The 25833-nt window shown below is 46.7% G+C and overlaps 1 pseudogene; it reads right to left on the bottom strand.

Annotated features, from left to right (window-relative positions):
* The window catches only part of LOC142851349 (nucleolin-like), a 44099-nt pseudogene extending 19233 nt beyond the window's left edge, over nt 1-24866 (bottom strand).
* Nucleotides 24867-25833: the final 967 nt, after the last annotated feature.

Genomic DNA, 25833 nt, shown 5'->3' with positions numbered 1-25833 from the left:
GAAGCCGTTGTAACATTCTCAGTCTCTGGAACTGGGGGGAAAAGTGTTTCTGTTGTTTATTTTTAAGATTTACTTATTATGTATACACTGTTTTTGCCTACATGTATGTGTGCACACTAGAAGAGGCACCAGATCTCATTATAGATGGTTGTGAGTCACCATGTGGTTGCTGGGAACTGAACTCATGACATCCGGAAAAGCAGCCAGTGCTCTTATTCTCTGAGCTATCTCTCCAACCTCTATGTTAAAAGCATCATTTACAGCAACCTGGTCTACACCATGAGAAGTTGGGCCTGTCTGCAGAATCAACCTGGAGAAAAAGCAAAGTTGATCTTAGTGCCAGCCAGATGGCTCAGTAAGTAAAGTTTTTTGCCACTAAGACTGAGGACCTGAGTTCTAAACTCGGAACCCACATGGCGAATGGAAAGAATCACTTCCTACAAGTTGTCCTCCGCCCTCCCCAGTGCACACCTTAGCATGGATGTGTACATATGTTCACACACATAATAATAAATAACAAATGTAATTTTTTTAAAAAAAATCTAAAAATGTTAGCCCTGAGAAATGATAGACACTGTGGAGGAAACACTCAGCATGGGAAAGGTCCAGTCATTCACTAGCTGAGTAATTTGGGATTAATTCCCTACATGCAAAAGAGACGCCACATCATGGGCTGTAGGGAGGATACCGTGATAGATAGCCAGCAGCCAAGCCTGAGGAGCCGCGGCCTGACTTCCATAACACAAATCATGGGGCAGCTCTTCTGTCTAGAGTCAGTGACAGAATTGTGGGCTGGAACTGTGTTCCCCTAGATTTCCCGTGAAAGTCCCATATTAATCAGATGGTGACCATTTTGAGATGAGGCCTTTGAAGGCCATAAAGTTTAAATGAAATTAGCAGAGGGAGCCCTAGTTCAGTATGAATGAAAGCATTATTTTTAGAAAAGGTGCTACAACAGGGAATAAAACCCAGGGATGATGTTCTGAGGACACAGCAAGAAAATGGCCATCTGCAAACCAAATGGGAAACCTCTACACGGACCTTGAAGGATGTCCCAGCTTCTGAGCACCGTGGTTAGCTCAGGTGGCTCACCGCCTAGATGAGTGTGTGTTACCTCAGCTTCCCTGGCGGCCTTACAGGGAAGTCTGCCCACAGCTGTCTAGAGTTGGCCCTGAATTCTTCAACCTCCTTCAAAGTCTTTCTTCTCTCATAGTCCATATTCCTGGTCAAAGTCCTTCCAGCTGTGACAGGTGAAAAGACATCTGGGCAGCAGAATCAAGCATGTAGATACAGTTCCTGCTGCAAATGAGAGCTACAAACCTTGGACCAAGACCAGTTTCTACCCCAGCTCCAACTAACCTTCAGCTACACATACTGCTATCTGTACTGTGATGCAGGTTGGTGCTTCATATAGAAGCGTGGGAAGTCGTTAAAGCACCCAGGGAAAACAGACACAATCCACACAGCTGAAAACAGTGTTGACTACAGACTTCTTGTCAAAACTGTGGAAGCCACAAGGCCGTGGGACCACGTCCTTAAATTTTGAAAGGACACCTGCTGACTTCAAAGTTCAGAATCCAGAGTAGCATCCTTCTGGGATGACGGCAAGCTTGAGATGAGAGAAAGTGTAGCCAATGTGTTGCCACTTGCGACAAACACTGAAGGAAGCTCCTGGGAGGGAAGTTTATTCTTTTGTAATTTCCAAGTTAAAGAAGTAGCGAAGGCTGTCAGGTCTGGGAAGGTGCGTGAGAACGAGAGAGCTTTTCATGTCTTTATTTCTTTGAAATATAAAAGACCATTTATGTAAAAAAAATGTATCATGTTATCTTGTGAGGTCTATTACAAATCAGACACAGATTATGGAGTAGGCATGGGGAATGGGCAGGACACAGTCAGACAGAAAACGGCACAACATTAACTGACGTGAGAGACGTGTTGTGTATATTTTAACTCCTAAGCAGCCACCAATATAGTGTCAGAGAGCAAAAGGAACGGCTGAAACACAATAGACTGGAAAACTTACAAGTATCAAAATATCCCAAAATTTGGCAGACAATAAAGAACACAAGGAAGGAAATAAAAAATTAATAAATTAGCATAGCCTGTTCAACTGTACCAATATTCATGTTAAATGTTAGTGGGAAATTCAAAGCTCAATAGCACAAATGAAAGAAAGGCCAATGATAAAATCCATTTTTATTTTTTTTATAAAATCCATTTTTTATAATTAATATATGCTAATAAAAAGGAGCATATGGTAGCTTGGATGACAATGGCCCCAATAAGTTCATATACTTGAGTTATTGACCCCCAAATGTTGAAGCTCTTTGGGCAGGAGTAAGAGATATAACATTGTTGGAGGAGATGAGTCACTAGGAGCAGGTGTTGAGACTTCAAAAGACTCACACGCGTCCCATGGTGATCTTTCTTTCTGCTTCCTGCTTGTGCATCAAGATGTGAATTGTAAGCTGTTCCTGCCACCCTGCCTTTGCTCCATCACCCTGGACTCTAACCTTCTGAAACCATAAGCCAAATTAAATTCTATGGTGGTTTATCACAGCAATAGAAAAGAAACAGATGAATGGGGGCAAGAACTATATCTCACAACCATTAAAATGGCTACTGGGAAAGAAGGGAGGTAGGGAGAAGCAAAGAAAGGAGGGGTGGAGGCGAAGTCTTGGGCAAGGATTTGGAGATGCTGGAAGCCTTAGACGCTGCCTGTAAAACTGTTAAATGGCACAGCCTCTGTGGAAAATAGCACGGTAGTTCATTAAAAATTAAACATAGAACTACCATACAACCCAGCACCTCTGAGTATTTCTCCAAAAGAATTGAAAGCAAAGCCTCAAAGTAGCATTACTCACAGTGGCCAGGAGATGGGAGGGACCCTCATGCCTGCTGACAGCTGAGCTGGTGAGCAGAGGAGGCGGAGGTACAATGCTCTATTGGTTACCTTCCTGTCGCTGTGAGCAGACACTGAGACCAAGGCCGCTTATGTCAGAAGGAGTTTACTGCAGCTTACGGTTCCTGGGAGGATGAGAGTCCATCATGGCAGGGAGGCATAGAGCAAGGGCAAGCATGGTGGCAGGAACAGGAAGCTAAGAGCTCACACCTTAAACCACAAGCATGGAGCAGAGACAGCGAACTGGAAGTAGTTTGAGAATTTAAAGTCCCAAAGCCCACCCCTGGTGATGTACTTCCTCCAGCAAGAGCAAACCTCCTAAGCCTCCTCCAACAGTGCCACCAACTGGGGACCAAATATGCGAATGGGGGGTGCATTTCTCATTCAAACCAGCACAACAAAAGTGGTGGGTCTCTGTAAGTAAGGAAGGAGAACATGGCGCATGCTACAAGCGAGGCAGGTGAAGCTGGAGGCTGCTATGCAGAGTGGAACAAGCCAGTCACAGAAGGACAGGTGCCAAATGATCCCACTTCAGGAGTCTACAGGGAGGCAGGAGAATCTTGTCTGCCAGGGTTGGGAGAATGGAGAAATATGGCATTATTTTTTGGGGACAGAACTTTGCTGTGCAGCTCTGACTGACTTGGAATTGGCAACAGTCTTCCCCCTCTGCCTCCTGAGTGCTGGGACTGTAGGCACGTGCACCACACCCAGCTCAGCGGTTATTTTCTGGTGTGTGTCGACTCTCAGCTTTGTACCATGAAAGCATTCTTGAGATTACTTGCACAGCAATGTAAATGGAGCTGAAACTGCTGGGCTCTGCATCTAGAGATGGTGAGGCTGGCTGGGTACAGGGTGCACTTCTGCACTTCCACCACCTGGGAAGCGAAGGCAGGAAGATCAGGAGCTTAAGCAAACCTTGGCTACAGAGTAAATTCAGGGCCAACTTGAGCTACACAAGACCCTGCCTCAATTCTGCCCCGTTTCCCCAAATGGCGAAGGGAGTAAAGTCTGTGTTTCACCTCAAGAACAAGCAAAAACCTGGAAGCTGGAGACCTGGCTGTGATTATGACTCTAAGTCTGATGTTTTGCGTGTGAAGCAGAAATGGTTGCTGCGGGTATTTGGAATGGCTAAACGAATATCAGACAGCACATACACCACAACTCAGACATTAAAAGAGATAAAGAAGGACGCTTCATGAAGACAAGAGGGTTTGTTTATCAGGAAGGCAGAGTAAAAGATATGAATGCCCCCGATAAAAGAAAAAGGACTGCCTAGTCCTGCCAGCTCAGAGATCTTAAAACCATTTCAGTGATGTGATGCGCACAGGGGAGGTGACGCACCATCACGGTGACCTAACTAGTTCGTACACTGTCTGGTTCACTTCCCTCTAACAGTGTGGAGGGGATTCTTTCAGGCAGAACCCACATGCTGGGCCACACAGAAAATGGTAATGAATGTGTGGGGCTGGGATAATGCACAAGGTGTAGTCTAATAAAAGTGGAATTAAGTTGGAGATCAATAACAATATGATAGCCAGAAAAACCTCCTCGGAAGACAGAATAAGCCCCCCCTCCTCCAAGTTAGCCACATCCTAATCCCTGGGCCTGTATGTTACCTTATATGGCAAAGGGACTTAAGATTGTAGACAGAATTGAAGCTGTTAACCATCCGACTTTGGGGTGACGTGTCATCTTGGATTTTTGGGGGTGCGGTGATGTCTTCAGCAACATCTGTTAAAGTGAAAGAGAAAGGAGATATGGTGGCCAGAGGACTCTAACATGAAGGGGTCCCCACTGGCCATCACTGGCCTGCAAGATGGGGAAAGTGGCCAAAAGTCAAGGAAGACAGGTAGCTGAATGAGTCAAAGGGTTGGATTCTAGAAATTATAGCCTTGTTTATACCTTAATGTGCACCTGATAAGACCTAGCTTGGACTGTAAAATAATACATTTACTTTCCACACAATGGAAACTTTTCCTCCAATTTCAGTTCACAGGTGTTGTTACAATGGATGTAATTAAAAGTACCAGGTGTCTGGGGGAGCCAGCTTAGTTGGTAAAGTGCTTTCTGTGCAAACATGAGGAGCAGAATTTAACCCCTAGAACCTGCATGTGGCAACACGTGCTTGTAATTCTCAGCACGAGGGAGGCAGACGCAGGTAGATCTCTGGGGCTCAATGAGTTCCACGCCAATGAAAGAACCTGTCTCAAACAAACGAACAGACCAAAACCCAAACCACAAAATGTGCATACATGGGTATACATATACACACATACAAAGTCAATGTCAGGGATGGTGGCACATGCCTATAATCTCAGCATTGGAGAGGAGAGGCAGAGATAGGAGGGCCACTGAATCCAAGGCCAGTCTGGGTTACATGACTCTGCAGGCTGTGTGAGATCTGTGCCTGCGATGCCGGTTGGTACTACTGGAGCTGAGGACTTCACATCAGAACTTACACCTTAGTAACTTGAGGTTTCTCTCATGACCTCTGGTTTCTGAATAAACACTCAGAGGCTTAATTACAAATTGTTTGGCCAATGGTTTAGGCTTATTACTAACTAGCTTTTACATCTTAAATTAACTGATTTCTATTAACCTATGTATTGCCATGTGGCCATGGCATTACCTCACATCTTATTTCTCTGGTGGTTGCTGGTGTCTTCCTTACTCTGCCTTCTTTCTCCCTGCATTTGTTTGGATTTTCTGCCTACCTGTATTCTGCCCTTCCATAGGTTAAAGCAGCTTCTTTACTAACCAATGATAATAAAACATATTCACAGCATACAGAGGGGCATCCCACATCATTATCAATTAGACAGAAAAGGGGAGATAATGTAGGATGCCCTTCTGTATGCTGTGAATATGTTTTGTTGCCGTTGGTTAATAAAGAAGCTAATCTGTCAATAGCCAGGCAGAATAGAGCCAGGTAGGAAATCCCAGCAAAGGGAAAGGGAAAAGAAAGTGGAGTCTGGAAGATGCCAGCAACCACCAGAGAAGGTAACAAGCCATGGGCCTCATAGTAAAATATAGAATAGAAATGGGTTAATTTAAGTTGTAAGAGCTAGTTAATAATAAGCCTGAGCTAATAGGCCAAACAGTTTGTAATTAACATTATGCCTTAGAGTGGTCATTCGGGAACTGGTGGGATGGAGAGAAACCTCCAGTTACATACCTGCACTACATCTGGCCCAAGTCATAGACTCTGATCTTGCACACTGGGTTACCCCATCCAGAGTACTGTCCCTGCCTTTCCTTCTGTGGTCCTTTCCCAGGCCAGCAGACCCTGCCATCCTCACCTCCACTCTCACCAGTAGGCAGGGATGCTGGAACAGCTTCTCAGCTTGTTCAAGAGATGTACTTGGAGGGTGGAAGGTGATCCTTTGAACCTGCTAGCTAATCTTGCCCCGGAAATGCTGTTGTGGCACTGACTCTGGGAGGCAAATGAAGTCTATAACTAAAGGAAAAATCCCCATCGGCATCCTGGGTCTTCAAGCGAACAGTGCCTGGCATGTGTTACCTTGTAAGATACAGTTCTCCCTATATTAGTGGTTTTCTATGATTATTTCTATGATTAAAACAACAGGACCAAGGCCACGTATAGAAGAAGTAATTTATTTGGGCTTATGGTTTCAGAGGGTTAGAGTATGTGATGATGGAGTGGAGGCAACAGGTAGCCAAAGCAGGAATCTGAGAGTTTACACCTTAAACAACAAGCAGGAAGCAGAGAGAGTGAACTGAGCTCTTTAAATGAAGTCCACGCACACCCATTGATATTACTTCCTTCCTTCAGCAAGGCTATACCTCCTCAGCCTTTTCCTCAGTACCATCAACCAGGAACCAAGCGTTCAAGTGCACAAGACCATGGAAGATATTTCATTCAAACCATGATATCCCCTAAGATTCAGGCATCCTAGAGGCAATTCCCTTGCTCAAGACAGGCACCTGGAGAAGGCCTGAGCTCCATGTTCAGGAGCTCCCATGCCAGGGCCTCCTACTGAGGCATCTGAAAGTGATTGTGCAGGTTGAGCTTTGTATGTGGCATCCCCAGGACCTTCAGTGGCTGGGCAAATGCATAGTAATGGAAGCTTCTGTAGAATGTTCCAGTCACACAGGTTAGGGCTACTGTTGCCAGGATAGGCATGGTCCCTGCCTGTGCCAGGATCTAGAACACACTCAGAGAAGGACCATCCCAGGAGTCAAAGCTGAAGCTAATGAAGTCACATTAACTATGACCGCAACTTGGTTTTTAATATTTATTTTATGTGTATGGATGTATGTTTGTATACCATGTGTGAGCCTGTTGTCAAAGGAGACCAGGAAAGGGCACTAGATCCCTTGGGACTGGAGTTAATAGATGGTTGTGAACTACCATGTGGGTGCTGGGAATTGAGCCCAGGTCCTCTGGAAGAGCAGCCAGTGCTCTTAACCACTGAGCCATCTCTCCAACCCCCACCCCCGAAGACTCCAGTGTTGACTCTCTCTCAAGCCCTGTCTGTTGTTCCAGGCAACTCTGTATTTATCCCCAAAAGATGAGGCTGTGGGTGGAAAAGTGGGTGTGCCTTGTTCTTCCCAACATCATGACCAGTATGTGTGGCCCTATCGCCACCTGGCTAGGGCATACAGATACACGATGGAGGTTCTACATGGTATGAGGTGCAAGGCCTTCTTCCACCGCAACTGTGGGTTCTGCTGTTAAGTTTGGCCTCCCTGAAATGGGGCTGCAGAGTGGAGCAGGAGCAGAGAGGCAAAAACAAAAGTCCAAGGGCAGGGCAGGTGGTGGCTGCTGGCTGGGGAGACACTTGTGCCCTCTCTCCAGCCAGGACACAGTGAATGTGCTGGACACTAGACTAACGGGCACTGATCATCACTCAGGTGGGCCTCGATGTGCTAGGCAACACCCCACGGTCTCAGCTTCCTGCCCTAATCCACCCCCATGAGATAAGGCTCCCCAGAGCACTTCAGAGGTCCTGCTCTGCTAATGAGCAGTGTAACCCTGGGATACATAAGACTTCCCAAATGACCAAGGGGCCGCGAACTCAGGGAAGTGTCCACATCTTCGATGCCAGGGAACTGGAAGGAGAAGAAGCCCCATGGGCCTGGTTGTTAGATTACTCACTGCTATAGGTCAGTCCCCAGCTCCCTCTACCTTCATTTCACCAACAGCCCTAGCTAGCATTGGACCCACAAGAAAATGGCTTCATGCTGCAGGTTCCCTGTCCCCTGTTCCTTTGTATATTTTATGCAGAGGTTCTTATGGTCCTTCCTGGTAGAGTGTTCCTCTTCTCCTGATACCTTGGGGAGCTCTGAGCCAAAGCCGAACACCAGCATTCCATGCATAGTGTCTTGGGGGCTGGCTGCTAGGGGGAACATCTGCATCTAAAGAGAGTTCTGAAAGGCTTGGAGCACTTGCCATACCACGTCACCAGGGTAGCCCTTTCTAAATCATTCCCTGAGAATATCCCTTGTAATGATGGCAGAGAATACTTTACAGGGGGTGTGGTCATGCATTCCAGCTATGGGAAGGAGAATTCAAAGGTGCTTTGACATGGGAGGCAGGCTGGTTCTATATCCCAGAAACAGAGAGAAACCCAAAGAAACACAAGAGGCTGCCTTCTAGGGGGCATTTTCTAGGGAGGCCAAGAGCCAAGCATGCTGCCCTCATCATAAATTAAACATCCCAGTGAGCAACCAACAAGAGGACACCGGTCTCACATGAGACCAGGTCCTCCTGGCATCCTGAACTCTCCTTGGTCCTTTCTCATCTTGCCTCCACTCCATGAAGGCACTCATGCATACATACAAAATAAAAACAAACCTTACAAAAAAAAAGAGTGGGGAAGTCTAGGCAAGCACTATCCTGTTGCACCAATTCATCGCTCTCCCCTTCTGACCGTAGTTGTGATGGGAGCAGCTGCTTGAACTTTCTGCCACCCTCGCTTCCCACCATGATGGACTGTAACCTAGAGCCCTGAGCTACAGTAAACTCATTCTTCTATAGGTCGCTTTTTTTCAGAGTATTTTATTGCAGCAACAATAACGAAACTAGGACAAGGACATAGTTGAACACAGCAAAGGTGTGCTTAGGAAATTCTGTCCTCATCCCAAGCCAAAATTAGTTCTAATGATTTTAATTTTTTTTTATGAAGCCCCAGTCAATGAATAAAACAGCAATTTCAAAAATCAAATCTTCTAACGCACAATTCAAAGGCAGAGAGACTTGATGCCACATGCCGAAGAATGACAGGAAACGACAAGAGCCCTTGTGTTCTGCTCTGTAACAGCAGGACACTTGGTATGTGCAAATAAAAAGACAACAGTGCATGGGCGAGCACAGCCAGAAATACCCCAGATTTCATCCCATGCTTGGTTTTGAATTAGGTTTTGGTCATTGCCTGAAACCTTTGGCTGCTGTCAAAGCTTTGCAACTCGACGTTCAGTTACATAGCTCCTGCGTGGGTCATGACCCACAGTTAAAGAAGCTGGGTGCTAAAGTGACCCTTTGGCCAGGGAATGGCACTTGGAAGCCATGAGCTGTCATTTGAGGCCGATTCCCTTTGCAAGACTGGGCAAAGGCCTGGCCTGGAGCTCAGCCAGCGCTGGAATGCTCAGACTTACACCTGCTGGGTTTCAAGCACTCGGCTGCTGCTCCCACCTGAAACTGCCAGGGGCCTGAGGGGCTTTGGGACAGGGAGTATAGCACAAAGTCTTTCTCTAGACCCAGGAAGCCCTGTGCTTATAGGGCCTTTCCACCTGTTTGCTAGCTTGCCCTCAAGTATCTGACAATTGGCCTTATATCCTTGTTGAGAGTTCCAAGTGCATGAGCAGACAGAGTGGGTCCCTGTGGAAGGTGACCTCATATCCCACATGCTTTGCAATGTTGCTAAACAAGCAGAAACACAGATAAGAAAACTAAAGAGGAGAGGGAGGGTGGTACACACACAGGAACCAGCAGTCAGCAAGAGGAGTGAGGAAAGTTGCCTCACCTCCTAAGCCAGGACTGGAGATCAAAATGGTGACTGTCCTAATGGGGGTTATGATCACAGCTAAAGCAAAGACACAGGGAGGATTTATTGGCTTGAACTAGTCTTGAAGTACTGGTGACTTCAGACGTGTAAACACCCATCGGAGGGCCTGGAAAATGCTAGCCCACTGCTCAGGTCTGGCCTATCCCTGCTGGGATATGACTGTTGGTATTTAGTTACGGTATCTCCATACGATAGAGCTGAGTGGTTGTTGCAAAGACCTATGCCCTATACACGCAAAGTTTGCTGACCCCTGTCCTGGAGCTAGCTGGCCATGTGTCCTGTAGGGTGGCCACCAGTTGCAGGCAGCTCTTCTGGGATGAGCTTCTAGGGAGCTTCAGCATTTTGATTATGTAACAGGATTAACTTTGCCCATTCCCCCCTTACAAGACAGCTGTGTACTGATGAACTTAGCGCTAAGACCCAACACAGATGACGCCACTCTCGTTTTCTAATGCTGTTGAGAGCACACTTAATAAAGCAACTGCTTAGATGTTTGTCATCCACACCGAGAGTTCCTGAAGCAAGGAAGTCTTCCGGAAGCACTGGTGTGCATTTACTGAAATATCCATAAGGTTCAAGGCAGAACCTTGATCCTGAAAGAGACTTGGCTCTATACTTCAGCGCCATCCTTGAGTAGCAGGCTCCTCCATCCCATCTGGTCTCAGCTGCTTTCCTTAGCTATGGAGAGAGATTCCACAGCCCGTTTCTCATGTTCTTGACTCTAAACCATAACTGCATGGCTGAGGTCGCCAAGTTCTGCTGCTTGATGGGGCTGGATCTTGGCCTCTCTTTCAGTTACATTTGCCTCGGCTTTCTGTTGCTGATGTTTTTCTTCATTACTTAAGCGTTCCTTTAATTCCCTTTCACAAGCTGGACGCTTAGCTGGGTGGGGTCCTGCCCTGAGGTCACTGCTTCCTTTATTTCATTTAGCACCAGGCTTTTCTTTAAAACATGTTACCTCCTTGAGCATAGGACTTAACTCTGCTATGATTCCTGGTGCTCCTTTTCTCTTCACACTGCACATTTTGTGTTATTCCTTGTGCAGCTTGCGTCTCTTCCTTGTAGATCTGCGTAAGAGTAATCTCTAATCACCGCATGATAGAGTCCATACCAGGCTGTCTTGAAATCTCCTCCACTAATTCCATTAATCCAAAAATTTTCTATTTAACCTTAGGCAGATTTTTAGGACAAGGGCAGTGTAACTAGAGACTGTGCATTCATTTCTGGCTTCCCAGACCCAAATAATCACACAGAAACTTTATTAATTACAACACTGTTTGGCCAATGGCTCAGGCATATTTCTAGCTAACTCTTAAATTAACCCATTTTGATTAATTTTATGTATCACCACAAGGCTGTGGCCTATCAGTAAGGTTCAGGTGTCTTTCTCCTTCCACAGCTACATGGTGTCCCTTTGACTCCGCCTACTCTCTATCTCTGTTCGGATTTTGCACCTGGCTTTATTCTGCCCTGCCATAGGCCAAAGCAGCTTCTTCATTAGCCAATAGTTCACAGCATACAGAGGGACGTCCCACATCAGGGCAGGAAGCAGCCATATTTGCCAAAATATTACAAGAATGGACTCTAGACTCTTGATATTCTTCCCCTCTGAAACTTCTTGAACTGGGCCATCATAATTTACATCGCTCTGGGCATCACCGTTCTTCATGCTTCTACTACTGTGGCCCACTAAGTCCTACTTAAACTATTCAGCTGCTTTCCTAATCCAAAGCCCCGAAGTCCACATTGTGTCAACAAACAGCGCGGTCAGACCTGCCACAGCAATTCTCTACTATCTGGTACCAACTTCTGTCCTGGTAAGGGTTCTACTGCTGCGAAAAGACGCCATGACCAAGGCAACTCTGATGAAAGAAAACATTTAACGGGGTGGTGTGCTTTCAGTTTCAGAGGGTTAGTCCATTGTCATCATGGTGGGGAGTGTGGTAGCACAATGGCGCTGGATTATAGCTAGGAGTATGTTCTGATCCACTGGGGGGGGGGAGGGGGGAGAGAGAGCTCAAAACCCATGCCCAGTAACACATTTCCTCTAGCAACAAGGCCACAGCTACTACTACAACAAGACCACATCTCCTTTTCCTTACAATCCTTTCACATGGTTCCGCTCCCTGGTGACTAAGCATTCAAATATATGAACCTAGGTAGGCCATTCTCATGCAAACCACCACAATACTCAATGGGTTTCTATACGTTGTGGTGCATATGGTGCTTCGTGGGACACTATCATGTGCTCTTTGCGGTTTATTTTGTAAGTAGGTGTATCTAAACGCTTCACTTTCCCCCTTTACAGAATGTGGATACCACCATGATTTGTTGTAGGGTTAAGTGGGTGATAGGAGAGAACTTCAGAGCAGTCTCTGGCACAGACAAGGTGACAGGGATGCTTCGCTGCCAATGCTGCTGCTGCTAGGCGACCTTAGATAGCTCATTTCCTTGCTCTGGGCTCATTTTTCCCCAGAAAAGGAGAGGTTAAATTATTTTAAAAATTAAATCTACAGATGACTCCAAGCCGAGCACCAGTCTCAGGCAGCACTGGGAAAAGCTGCCCTGTTCAAAGAGGAATGCTCTTTGATCCAGTCACCTCCCACCTCTTGGAACTGCCCAAGCCCTGGGACCCAGCATGGGAAAATACAGGCCAATCACAGCCTAGCTGGAAGGCTTATCTAAAAAGTGGCGATGGCGTGCTTCCAACCCCATTTGCCACATGACAGCCAGCCACACACTGTGGTCTAAAGGAGAGACTTAGAGGTATGTGGAGAAAATCAGTTAAAACAGGCTTATCCATTAGGAGTATTTAAACTGGAAACATGTTTCTGTGGACTATCTAGAGCCCTTCTCAGGTGATGCTAAATCAATAGCTCACATTTCGGTTCGATTTATTATTCTGGTCTTTGAAACCGCCCTGTTCCTAAATTCTTTCCTGTTTTGCTCTGAAGACTGCCCGCGGGGCTCCTGTGGATGACTGTCTTTGATGCCAGGGCCCCAGACCCCAAACCCTTTTATAGCAGTGGATGACAGGTCAGAGGGCAAGGGACTATCAACTATCAACCAATGCTGCGCCCCCCACTCCAGTGCAGGTCCTGTCAGGCCACAGTTTCCTTTGCTCTAAATTCCTAGATGGCTGTCATCAAGTTTGAGAGACTCCAAGTGAACCTGCAAGGAAGAACAACTTGCTCCCAAGGAGGACAGTGGGGCCACTTAGCACCGACCAGTAGGTTTTCAGTGGCCTTGCAGACCCCTGGGGGACTAAGGGCCAGCAGAGGGACACAGAGCAATGTCTGGACGAGGCAGGACACAATGTCTCTCCCCCACACTTGGTACCTCCTCCTCCCTAGCACATCTGCCCAGCCTCTTGGACTCAGGGTGGCTGGGGTCATGACCAGAACATGGGAGCTGCACACAATTGAGGCCCACGAGGGTAAAGCCGAGGTTACCCACAGGATTTTTGCTTTTGAAGCAATGCTTCCACTCTCATCTAAGAACACACCACATAATAGGAAAAACCTGAAATTGGGTATAAAATAAGAGCCTTCCAGTGAACCACTTATTTTGATAAGTATAAAATAATTATCTTCCAGGAAACAGCTCAGGCTTGTGGCTGGCTGTGTGGCTTCTGCAAACCAACCCCCAAGCTGAGTTGTAGCCCAAGTGTGCTCTAGTCTTGTTTTAGAGATGTAGACAGGATCTTTCCCATGGGCACTTCTCACTATTACTGAATGGGGCATTATTATTATTATTATTTGTTATTATTATTATTGCTCTTGCTGGCCCATAGAGGGAGAGGAGACGCTCTGGATGCTTGGTGCCCTGATGCTTGTGGCAGCTGGCTGACTGAGCAGAGGCACAAGTGTTCCTGGACCAGAATCTTCTCCCTTAATACTTCAGGTCTATGATCACTGAGCATCACTGCCCTGGCTCTGAGCCCTCTGTCTTACCTGAAGGCCAAGGAGTCCCCCTGTCACAGTCTCTTCATTTTAGGAATTTTGATGATTGTGCCTTGCTCTTCTGTGTTCCCAGCAACTACTCTGGGTGACAGTCCCAATAGCATTTCAGGACGCCTGCTGGCTCATACTAGTCACATCAGAGAGCTGATGTGGTACCACCACCATCCTCATTATCAGCCCCACTTAACATTATTGCTGAGGCTCAGTTCTTTCCTGTCTGAGCTGCTCTGGAAGCGTTCCTCACTGATGTCCTTGGCTAGTCTGTACATCAGCCTGTGGGGTTCAGAGGTTCTCCAAAGGAGAATTTGGGTCTTACCTTTACTTTGGGCTAGCTGTGTTCCTAAATATGCCAGAAATGTGTTTTTTATCTCAGACTCCATATCAAAGGTAAAAGCAGTGGAGAGAAGCCCAGCTCCAGACAGAGTGTGTGCCGAGTGGCCTTAGGACACCAGACCTCTCGTCTCAACCACGAGACTGTGTTCTCACTGCACTCTCCTAGCTGTTGGCAAGCCTTTCTCGGAGCCCAGTGTGAAGGAGACTGGCAGAAACAAGGCTGTGACCCCGCAAGTCTGATACCCACCCTAGCCCCACACCTTGGAACTTAAATTGTTTGGCACAGGGTGTACTGTTGATTTCCCATGATGCATGATGCTCCCTTGGTTATTTTTCTATTGCCGTGACAAAACACCATGACTAAGGCAACCTAAAGAAAAAAAGAGTTTATAGGGCTTACAGTTTCACAGGGTGAGTCCATGACCATTGTCGTGGGTAGTGTGGAACAGGCAGGTAGACACGGTGCTGGAGCAGTAGCTGAGAGCTCACATCTGATCCACAGGCAGGAAGTAGAGAGTAAGAGGATGAACGGGGAATAACATGGGCTTTTGAAACCTTAAAGCCCATCCCCAGTGGCACTCCTCTGACAAGATCATATTTAATACTCGGAGCATTTAAATCTATGAGTCTATGGAGGACATCTTCATTCCAATCACCACCACCCTCAGCCAGCAGGATCCTCCATGTATGGTAATGCTGAGCCCATGCCACAGAGCTGGTGCCTTAACACTCTGCTGAAGGAGACAGTGCTTTGTCCCTCCATCGCCCAAGGATCCTTATTGAGGTTCATCCCAGACACTTGCAGAACCATTGTATTGATGCATAGTCTAATAAAAGCTTGCCAAAACAAAAACAAACAAACAGAAAACTGCCTGCGATGCCATCCAGAATGTGTACAGGTGGGTGGGTGGGCACAGATGTTCATCTGTGTAGCTGCTGCTACGTGCAAGATAGAGATCTAGCCATCAGATCACAGGCACCGAGTTTGTTCACCAAACTAGCCCATGTGGTCCTATCTTATGTGCGTGTGTGTGTGTGTGTGTGTTGAATACATATAGGTGCACAATCTGTAAATACCTGTGCAGAGACCAGAGGATGATGGTGGGTGTCCTGTCCTATCACTCTCCATCTTATTCCCTTGGGAAAGCATCACTTACTGGAATGAGGCTCCTGATACCTGGTGGATCGCCTGCAGGGTTCATCCATGTTGTGACATACATTAGCCCTTTTTTTCTTTCTGTAACTGAGTAGTTTGCTGTTAACTGGATCTAGCACATGGTTATTGTAGTCATGTCTGTGCAAACAGACACATTTTCCCCCTGCATTTTCCAGTCTGAATTGTGGACTTGGTGGGATCATATGTTCCTGTGGTTTGGGGCACCTGCATTGCCAGGAAACACAGATGGAACCCCTGTTTCTCCAGGCCTCCTGGTAGCCCCTCTATGTACACCATTACATTTGCCACACTGAGTTACCTCCCTGTGTGTCATTCTGCCGGCTCAGTGGTCAGATAGCGTGGACAATCTGCCTGTCTGGCATTTCTGGAAAACTGGGAGGTGATGACTATCCCGCATCCTTCTCCATACAGCATAGTTGCCATACAACAGCTCTGAAGGGTCACCTCTGCCTATTGCCATGGTAGTGATGCACCTGCTTGGCTTTGATGCATGCAGTTGTGGTTCTGACCTAAATTCTCCACTGGCGAGCGTTGGGTTGCTTCTGCTGTTTGCATGGGTTAAGTAGTGATAAAGTTTCCCAAACTGTGGCCAAGAATAACCCAGTTGTTCCTGCTCATTTCCCCAAGTGGAGTGGAAAGCAAAGGGGCTGAATGATGGCACTGAATCCTTCTACCCAAGAGTGACAGGTGGCTCTCATAAGGCCTGGCAAAGACCAAAGTGACATTTCATGTCAAAGAGACATGCCATGGCAAAGGTCAAAGGGGCGTAGCCACATCAAAGCCTGGAAAGTTTCTGGGCATCTTTCTGGCCTCCCTGGATATCAGATGGGCCGTAACGACATTGCGACACCTGCTCGCTTGATGACTTTGTTTAAACAGGGCCAAACTATCCTTTCATGCTGCAGTTAGCATTTTGGCCACCTCTGGTATAAAATTCCTAGAGAGGAGCCTCTGTGGCTTGTGTTGTGTGCTGCCTCTGCTCATTTTAGCAGCCAGCTCAGAGAATGGGGTCCTTCCTGTTATTCAGCCCCCTTTGACGCAGTCTCTTTCAGCAGGCGGACTTCAGGGGATGTGAGGCCTGTGGTGGACTGAATAAGGATGGCCCCCATAGGCTCATATATTTAAATGCTTAGGGAGTGGTACTATTTGGAAGGACTAGGAGGTGTGGTTTTGTTGGAGGAAGTGTGTCCCTGGGGGTGGACGTTGAGGTTTCAAAAGCCCAAGCCAGGCCCAGTGGCTCTCCTCCTGCTGCCTGTGGAGGCAAATGCAGAGCTGTAGGCTACTTCTCCACACTGTGTTTGCCTGCTGCCATCATGCTTCCCTCCATGATGACAATGCGCTAAGCCTCTGAAACTGTAAGCAAGCCCCAATTAAGTGCTTCCCATTGTAAGAGCTGCTGTGGCCTTGGTGTCTCTTCACAGCAGAGCCCTCTTTGTTCCAGCTGTGATCAACACTTATGGCAGACTTAGTCTCCTGCAGCTTGCTGTCAGCTGGGATATCCAGGACCAAGGCTCTAGTCCTATGTGGAAGTGGCAGGGCCACTCCCTGGTAGGTGCCTTAAAGACCCCTTCCCTCGGGCTGGAGAGATGGCTCAGAGGTTAAGAGCATTGCCTGCTCTTCCAAAGGTCCTGAGTTCAATTCCCAGCAACCACATGGTGGCTCACAACCATCTGTAATGGGGTCTGGTGCCCTCTTCTGGCCTTCGGGCATACACACAGAATATTGTATACATAATAAATGAATATTTTAAAAAAAAAAGACCCCTTCCCTCTATGGTCTGACTTCCCCTTCTTTCCTTTGCAGACCCCAAGACAGACACATTAGGGGGAGCTCTCAGTCTGTCCTAAGATTGTTGGAAAAGTAAATTCATTTTCTGGGCTTTGTGACAAAAGACAATGCATGGGAGGGTTTAATGTGTTTTAACATGGTTGAGCCCCTTACCCAAGCTCCACAGAGGATGAGGATACCAAGTTCCATGTCCATGTGTTATTTCCTCTACAAGCATACCTATGGCCTTTAACTTACAGATTAGGCATAGCAAGAGATTAATAATAAGAAATGATGAAATAGAGCAATTATACAAATACACTTTGGTAATTTTTTAAAAGATAGAAGCCATTATTATATAAAATAAAATCTTATGTCACTGGAACAGTAGATCTAATGAACCTTGGCAGTTGCTAAGTGACTAATGGGCTGGTATTGCATACAGAGTGGATACTCAAGACAGGGAGATGATTTGTACCCCAAATCAGAGAGAGTGGGAAACCGAGGGGATTTCATCACACTGCTGATAATGGTGTGCAATTTGGAACTTAGAATGGTTTATTTCCATGATTTCCCACTTAATATCTTCAAATCAGGGTTGACCGTGTGTACGTGAATATAAAGTTGTTGCTCCCAGTTCTGCAAGCCAGAAATCCAGACTCAAAGGGGAGGCTTTGTTCCCTATGTGGGCTCTTATGTTTGAATCTTACCTGGTTACTCTTCCAATGCTGGAGTTTCCCAGCATTCTTCGCTTGAACTCATCTCTTTCCCTCTGTCGTCAAAAGACATTTTTCCTAGGTGTGTCGTGGTCTCTGAAAAGGAGAATCATTGGATCAGGGTGCGTTCCAACCTATGACAGTAAATCTAAGGTCAGTGACTAGATATTCTAAGTCACTGTCTTCAATCAAGGTCACACATAAAGGTTCCAGGTGTGCAGGAATTTGAAGGACACACTATCTAGTACAAGGAGAGGAACACAAATGTCCCCTCAATTAAATGGCCAAGCTCCTTAGTTCCAGTCAGACCCCACCCTTAAGCCCCTACCCCCCCTGACTGCTACCCTGTGGAATGCAATCAGGAGTTTACTGGAGAGTGGGGAGCTATTGTCCTAGACTCAGAATGAGAAGTCTCAGGAAGTGAACCTATGAACAGAAAGGTGCTTTCTCACAGTGCCCACGTGAGGTCTTCCAGTCCCTACCATGCCATATACCCACACCCTGGCTCTCTCTGTGCCAGCCCTTCCTTGCCAGTGTGCTCTGGAGCCAGAAGGACTGCCACTTGGCTCTGCCCAGGAAACTCAATGGTCATGTTTGTCTCCCTATTCCGGGGATTTCCATGGCCCAGCACAGGTACGGGGTCAGTAAGAGTCAGAGAGAATCTTTCTCGGCACTTCTACTTAACCCTGGGGTCTTGGTCAGGGTGCTCAGGCCAGAGTGCCACTGCCCAGCCTGAGTTCACTGTTGCCCACTTCCTGTCTACAACCCAGGGACCTATTCATACTTCTCGTCCTCTAAGGACCTTTCTTCAGCTAAAGTCCCATGATCACATATAGTAATTCTAACTCACACATGTTAAACGTTAAATGAGTTTGCAAAGTCCTTTGTTTTTCAAAATGCCCAAACTCTGAGCCATGAACCCACTGACCTGCTTTTAAAAAAACCTGCATGGATAGGCCAGGCATGGTGGCACATGGCTTTATCTCAGCACTTGGGAAGGAGGCAGAGGCAGGGGGATATCTATGATTTCTAGGCTAGTCTGTCTACATAACAAGTTCCAGGCCAACCAGGGATTCATAGTAAGACCCATCTCAAAAATAAAACAGAACACGTAGATATGAACTTCTGCTTGGCAAGGTGCGTGCTATGTATGCCCACTGAGGCAAGCGTACACCCAGTCCTTCACAGGGATCTTTAAAAAAAAGTTTTGAGGGCTCTAGAGAGATGGCTTGGTGGTTAAGAGCATTTGCCATGAAAGTAAGAGGATCTGAGTTCGAATCTCCAGGACCCATTTTAAAGCCAGTTGTGGCTTTGTGTGCCTGTAACCCTAACACTGAAGGACAGAGACAGGCAGATCCCACTAGCCAACCAATCCAGCTATAATGGAGAGATTCAGGGTCAGTGAGAGACTATCTTAGTTAGAGTTTCTATTTTTGTGATGAAACACTATGACCAAAAAGAAAGTTGGGGAGGAAAGGGTTTATTTGGTTTATACTTCATTATTGCTGTTCATCACTGCAGAAAATCAGGTCAGAAACTCAAACAGGGCAGGAACCTGGAGGCAGGAGCTGATGAAGAGGCCATGGAGGGATGCTGCTTACTGATTTGCTTATCATGGCTTGTTCAGCCTGCTTTCTTATAGAACCCAGGACTAGCAGCCCCAGGATGGCATCACCCACCATGAGCCGGGCTCTCCGACATTGATCACTAAATGAGAAAATGCCTTCCAGCCCAGATCTCATCGAGGCATTCCCTCAACTGGGGCTCCTTCCTCTGATGACTCCAGTTTGTGTCAAGTTGACACACAAAACCTCTTGGTACAGAGACCCTGTCTCAAAAAATAGCATGGAAAATGATAGAGAATGACATCTAACATCCTCCTTTGACCTCTGGATAGATATGCACAGGTGCACACACAGGCGCGTGCATACACACACACACACACACACACACACACACACACACACACAAACAATTTGGTCATGTTATCCAGTTGGCCAATGGAAGGTGGGCATTTCCATCTCCAGAGCCTCTGCAGGGCTCACATCTTTTCTACCCATCACAATTGTCTATTTGTTTCTTTTCCCCTGCAGGGTTATTAATTTATTTATTGCTAGAAGTAAGAAGATTAATCATGTGTTTTATTAAGCTGTTTTAGTTTTCTTCTTTGGTGAGAGATTCCCTCGTCTCCATTGGAATATTTAGAGGGTTTTTTTTTTTTTACTAACTTCATAAAGTTTGAAGGAAGAAGTCAACCCTTTGTCCTTCATCTTCATAGTAGATATTTTTCCCTTGTTGAGGCAAACTTTCTTCAGGTGTGAAGTTCTGGAAGTTTGCAGCATGAATCCTCATCTAGGGGACATTAGGGGACATAATGGGCATGAATGCCTTTTATTGTAGTTTTCAGACAATACAGATGTGCTCTTCGGATGGCCATTTTTTATATTGACCCTCTATAAAGTCCAGTGGCATAATACTAAATCATAAATAAGTGAAGACATTTTTACAGGAAACAAAGATATTGAAGTCTGCGGACATGGCTTTCCCCCCACATTTTTAAAATTATAAAGTAATAAACACACAAAGTAAAAACATTAAGGCAATGTAGACTGATATTAAATGAAAAAGGACCATTGCCCGTCCCGCACCCAGCTCTCGGGAGAGACCATTTTAACGGTTTATATTTTCAGAACTTGTTGTAGCCACCGTATTTCTAAATAAAATGCTTTTACTGCTGCTTCAGGATTGACCAATTTTAGACAATCTTTACCCCACGTCCCAGGATGAAAGAGAAGTCATTTCCACTTCCTCCACCAGCCCTTTAATTGCGTTAGTTGTATTATTTTTAGCTCTTCCAGCTTTCTTTAATGGCTTGGAATCGGGTGCAGACACCTCCATTTCTGCTTGGCCAGCAGTGGATCAGGGGACAAAGCGAGGCCTGAGCTCAGAGCTGTAGCTCTTGGGTGGACCAAGGCCGCAGTCTCTCCCTCCTCTTGGTCCAGAGCTCATTTATTCTAATGGTGGGCAGCTGTGACATGCAACACCCTGCATAGCACTAAACACAACACAACACCCTGGGCTCAACGGGCTTGCTCTCCTGTTTGGAGGAGACAAAAAGTGGACAAAAATCAGCAGACGAAAGATGCAGTCTATCAAGCAGTGATAGAACCTAAAGAAAAAAACAAGAAGTGGAAGAAGAGAGGGGGAGCTACAAATTATAAGGACCAGAGAAGGTGTGTCTTGCTCTCCCTTCTGAACCTGTCACTTCGTCACCCCTGAAATTTCCTGTAATTCCACAGCCAGCAAACTCTTATTATGATATTATAAACACAGACGCTACTATTTACAATGGGGTTATATAGACAAGCCCTCATTGTAGATTAAAAACATTACAAGTCAAGCATGCCTTTGCTACTGTGTGTGTTTAACAGACTATATTGGTTATTTGTTTTGTTGCTGTGATGAAATATCGCAGCAAGAGCATCTTAAAGGAAGAGAGTGTTTATTCTGATCCCCAGTTCCAGGGTATACCATGACAGGGAGGGCACAGAGGCAAGAGGCATCTGGAGCCAGGACCCAAGCCCAGGAAATGATGTCACCATCCTTTAGGATGAGCTTTCCCACCTTAACCTGAGCACAGAAGTAAGTCGTAGATATGCCCAGAGGCTCGCCTCATCTATGTAAGCCCTCACGGTGTACTCGAAGGTCGATTCCAGCTCCTGTGAGTTGACACGAATTATCAGGAGTACCAAATATGGTAGCCAAGCCTAGCCTGAATTGACAGTACTCACATTAGCCCACAGTTGGCAAAGCCACATAACATAAAGACAATTTTACAAATAAAGTGTCGAACATTTCATGCATTCATATGTGTTGGGGTATAAAAACACAAAACACAACACCAAAAACAAATTGTTGGCTTTTCCTTCCTTGGGAAAACACCAAATGGTGGGGGACACTGGTGGAGCAGAGGGCTTGGGAGCTGTAGTGGCTTCCACAGAGGATATGGCAGCGGTCTCAAGGGTTGTAGTTGTGGGGATGGTCTTGGCAGTGGCTAGGCTGTGGCTTGTGAAACTGAGGCTGTGGGGCTAGCAGGGGTAAAGCAGAGGACCAAGAATCCCTGTCACCGAGCTGAGCCACCTGGTCAAAGACATGAAGATCAAGTCCCTGAGGAAACTTGCCTATTCTCCCTGCCCATCAAAGAATTTGAAATCACTGCCTTTCTCTTGGGAGCATCTTTTAAGGATGAGGTTCTAAAGATCATGCCAGTACAGGAGCAGATGGCCTGGCCAGCGATCTGGGTTTAAGGCTTTTGTTGCTATTGGGGACTACAGTGGTTACATTGGTCTTTGTGTTAAGTACTCTAAGGTGGTAGCCACTGCCATCTAATGGGACATCATCTTGGCCAAGCTGTCCATTGTCCTTGTGTGGGGAGGGTACTAAGAGAACAAGGTTGGGAAGCCTCACACTATCCCCTGCAAGGTGACTGCCCCAGTGGCTCTGTGCTTGTGAGCCTCTCCCTGGCCACAGAGGAGCTGGAATCATTTTGTCCCTATGTGCAAGAAAGTATTGCTGCTACCCGGTACTGATGACTGAGGGCTCCACATCAGCCAGGGGCGGTACTGCCACCCTGGCCAACTTCACCAAGACTATCCTGATTCCATCTCCGAGAGCTACATCTACTTGATCCCCAACCTCTGGAAAGAGACCAAATTCTCCAAATCTCCCTATCTATAATTCACTGACCATCTTATGAAATAACCACACCAGAGTCCCTGCACTGTGGATCCAGGCTCTAGCTGTAGCTACCATATAGGGGTTTTTATACCAGAAAAATAAAATGACTCTTGTTTGAGAAAAAAAATCACTGGCAACACACTAAGCTGTAACACACTAGTGGCTTTCACGGTCAAATGGCTGGCTGGGCACTAGGCAGCTATCAGCCCCTGTCCAACATCACAGCAAAGTATCCACCTTCCATTTTAAATCCAGAAAGGTCAAAATTCAAAGTACAGTCTCTGCCAAAAGCTATAACGATGAGGAATCATAAGTCAAACTATCATAAATCATAAAGGACCATCTGCATTGTTCCTTTCCCTGTCCAGGAAGAGGATGTAATCTTACACCATGAGGACTGGCAACTGGCAGGGGATCATCCAGGAGTCCCTCTTCACATGGATTTTTTTTTACACTCTTTCAGTTGCTTCAAAATCACACTTAGATGTTTCACGTAAGTTCTGGGTACTCTTCTATAACTCTTTGCTCCTCCTGACTTTATTAGTATACTTTGTTTTTTCACATTGATAGAAGGTATGAAGCCAGCTTCTTCACTCTGCTATTCTAAGTGCTGATGGGTACAGATCACCCTCCCAGTCCTTCAAACTAGAATCCTTTTTCATACTGAGCTCATGATAACATGGCTGCTTTCTGGACCTTGTGTCTCTTTTCCTCACCTTCCTGGATTTATTGGAGTATGTCCTCAAAAAAAAAAAAAAACTGGCAGAAAGCCAGGCGTGCCAGCGTGAGGCACACCTTTAATTTCAGTAGTTGGGAGGCAGAGTTCAAGGCTGGACTTATCTACATAGAGAGCCTCAGGCCAGCCAGGGCTACATAGTGTCACCTTGTGTCAAAAAACAAAGAAAAAAACAAACAAGTGGCTAGAAAGACACAAAAGTAACTTTCATCCAGGGCTAGGGAGATGCTCAGCCAGTGAAGCTGGAGGATGTGTTTGACCCCAGGCACCATGTACAAAGCCAGGCTTGGCCACTATTCTCTGAATCCCAGCAGTGGGGAAATGCAAATAGGAGGATCCCTGGGACCCACTGGTGAGCCCAGGTACCAACGAGAGACCTTATCTCAAACAGCAAGCTCCCAAGGAATGGCAGCAGAGATTGACCTCTAGCCTCCAGCACACACATGAACACATACACACAGAAACTTAGATTCCCCAAACCACAATCAATTCTTTGACTGGACATATGTTCTATAGTAGCGATCTGATTTTGGGTAGGTTTTTTTTCTTTCTTCTTTCTTTCTAGCATGTTTCCAGAAGTTTTGCCTAAAATATTGACGTCTTAAAATTCCATCAGGCTGATGCCAGGAGAGTCTCATTTCAGGAGGGGGAATCAGAGTCTTGCAAAACCAATCAGTTTGGGTGGGCCTGGCATCTAAGCAGAGTTATGTTATAACGGGGCCTATGCAGGACAAATATACTCATACTGGGTGAATGGCAATATGGCTGCCCCCAGGCCAAGTGAAGAGGGGCTACTAGTGTTTATGGCGAGCAAAGTTTACTCATGTCCAAGCACTTGACCTTGATATCTGCATAGACATCTTCTGTGACAGAGAGCCTGCCCTTCCACATCAGAACCCCTCCATCCACACCCAAGCACACTCACTCCCAGATAACAGTCACCCTGAGTCCTAAAAACGCACCGTCTCTGCATGATCAGCTAACAAAGCCCACACCACTGGAAGAGTTCAGAACAAGGACATCAGGCCTATAATACGTAATACGTCCAGCGGAGACATTGGAAGGGTCTCCACAGGAAGCCAAGATCTATAGCTGGTAGGCACTGTGCCAGTACCACCCCACCTGGCCCAGCAGTATTATCATTAGCTTTAATTGTCAGCTTGACACAGCCTATAGTCGTGTGGGAGGAAGACCCCGACCTGGGACTTGCTTAGACCGGGTTGGCCTGTTGGCACATCTCGATTGTTGACAGATGCGTGAGAAAGCAGCCTACTGTGTGTAGCTCAATCCCTAGGAAATATAAGAAAACCAGCCGTATAAGAAAACAAGGAATGCTGATCTGAGAGGCCTGCACTGTCACCTAGGACCACAGTGTTGCCCAAGCCAGGACTTCTGTCAAGGGGCATGTCTGCATCTGTAGCTCTACCGCAGCCAGGGTCTGAGTTGGGGTCTGTGGATTCTGGGCCATCACCTGGGTCCATGTTGGTGTCTGAGGGCCACATTGCCATGGGGACTATGTCAATCTGAGTGACCTACCCTGCCACCTGGGGCCATGGTGACATCTGAGCCTGAGCTGCCGCAGAGGGCATGACTGTGTCCACGTTCCTGCTACAGCTGAGGTCTGTGATGATGTCCATGGCCCTTGTTACCCCTGGGGGTCGTAAGAGCGATGTATGCCGAAATCTGAGAGCCCCACTGAGCCAACCCTGCCCCTCACCAGCCCTGGGATAGCTGGCCCTGCCTCTCACTGGACACTGCAGCAGGAGAGATGGCCCCACCCCTACCTGTGGGAGAGCTGCCCTTGCCCTCCCCCACACATGTGGGAGAGATGGTCCCCACCCTTCAACATGGGCATGGGAGAGCTGGCTCTACCCTTTGCCTGAGGGAGTGGTCCCAGAGGACTGACCAGCTCAGCTACCACCCAGACCCACATCCTGGGCCTTGGTATGGCCCACCTTAACGTCTGTTTGATCTGTGACCTGCTGGAGTGCATGAAGTGATTGGTCCTGTGGAATGATAATTGCAGGATCTCCATGACTCGGGACAAAAGCAGTATATCCGAGAGGAGTTTGGTGAGGGTCTGGTAATGATGCTGTGCCAGAGGCCTTGAACCAGACCAGTGACTCATTGCCATGAACATTTTGTGGGTGGGGTTGATTGGACAAAAGCGTATACTGCCAGACGCACCACAGCTCCCGAAGCCTCTAAGATGAGTGAAGAGGTGTTGGAAAAATAGAGGAGGGAGTGAGGTGTTTTTTTGTTTTTGCTTTAACTAATTGGGGCGGGGGAGCATGCTGCAGGGGCTAACAGAGGTGAGTGGGATTAGGGTGCATGATGTGAAGTTCCCAAAGAATCAATGAGGAATTCTGTTAACAAAGAGAAAAGAAAACAAACTAAGCACGACCCTGGAAATGAGCGAGCCACCAAGCAGCATTACTGCTTCAGAGTCCTGCCCTGACTTCCCGCAATGATGAA

This window comes from Microtus pennsylvanicus, chromosome 5 (genome assembly GCF_037038515.1).
Source record: "Microtus pennsylvanicus isolate mMicPen1 chromosome 5, mMicPen1.hap1, whole genome shotgun sequence".
NCBI lineage: Eukaryota > Metazoa > Chordata > Mammalia > Rodentia > Cricetidae > Microtus > Microtus pennsylvanicus.
The sequence above is the reverse complement of the archived record's forward strand: the minus strand, read 5'-3'. Positions and strand labels throughout refer to the sequence as shown.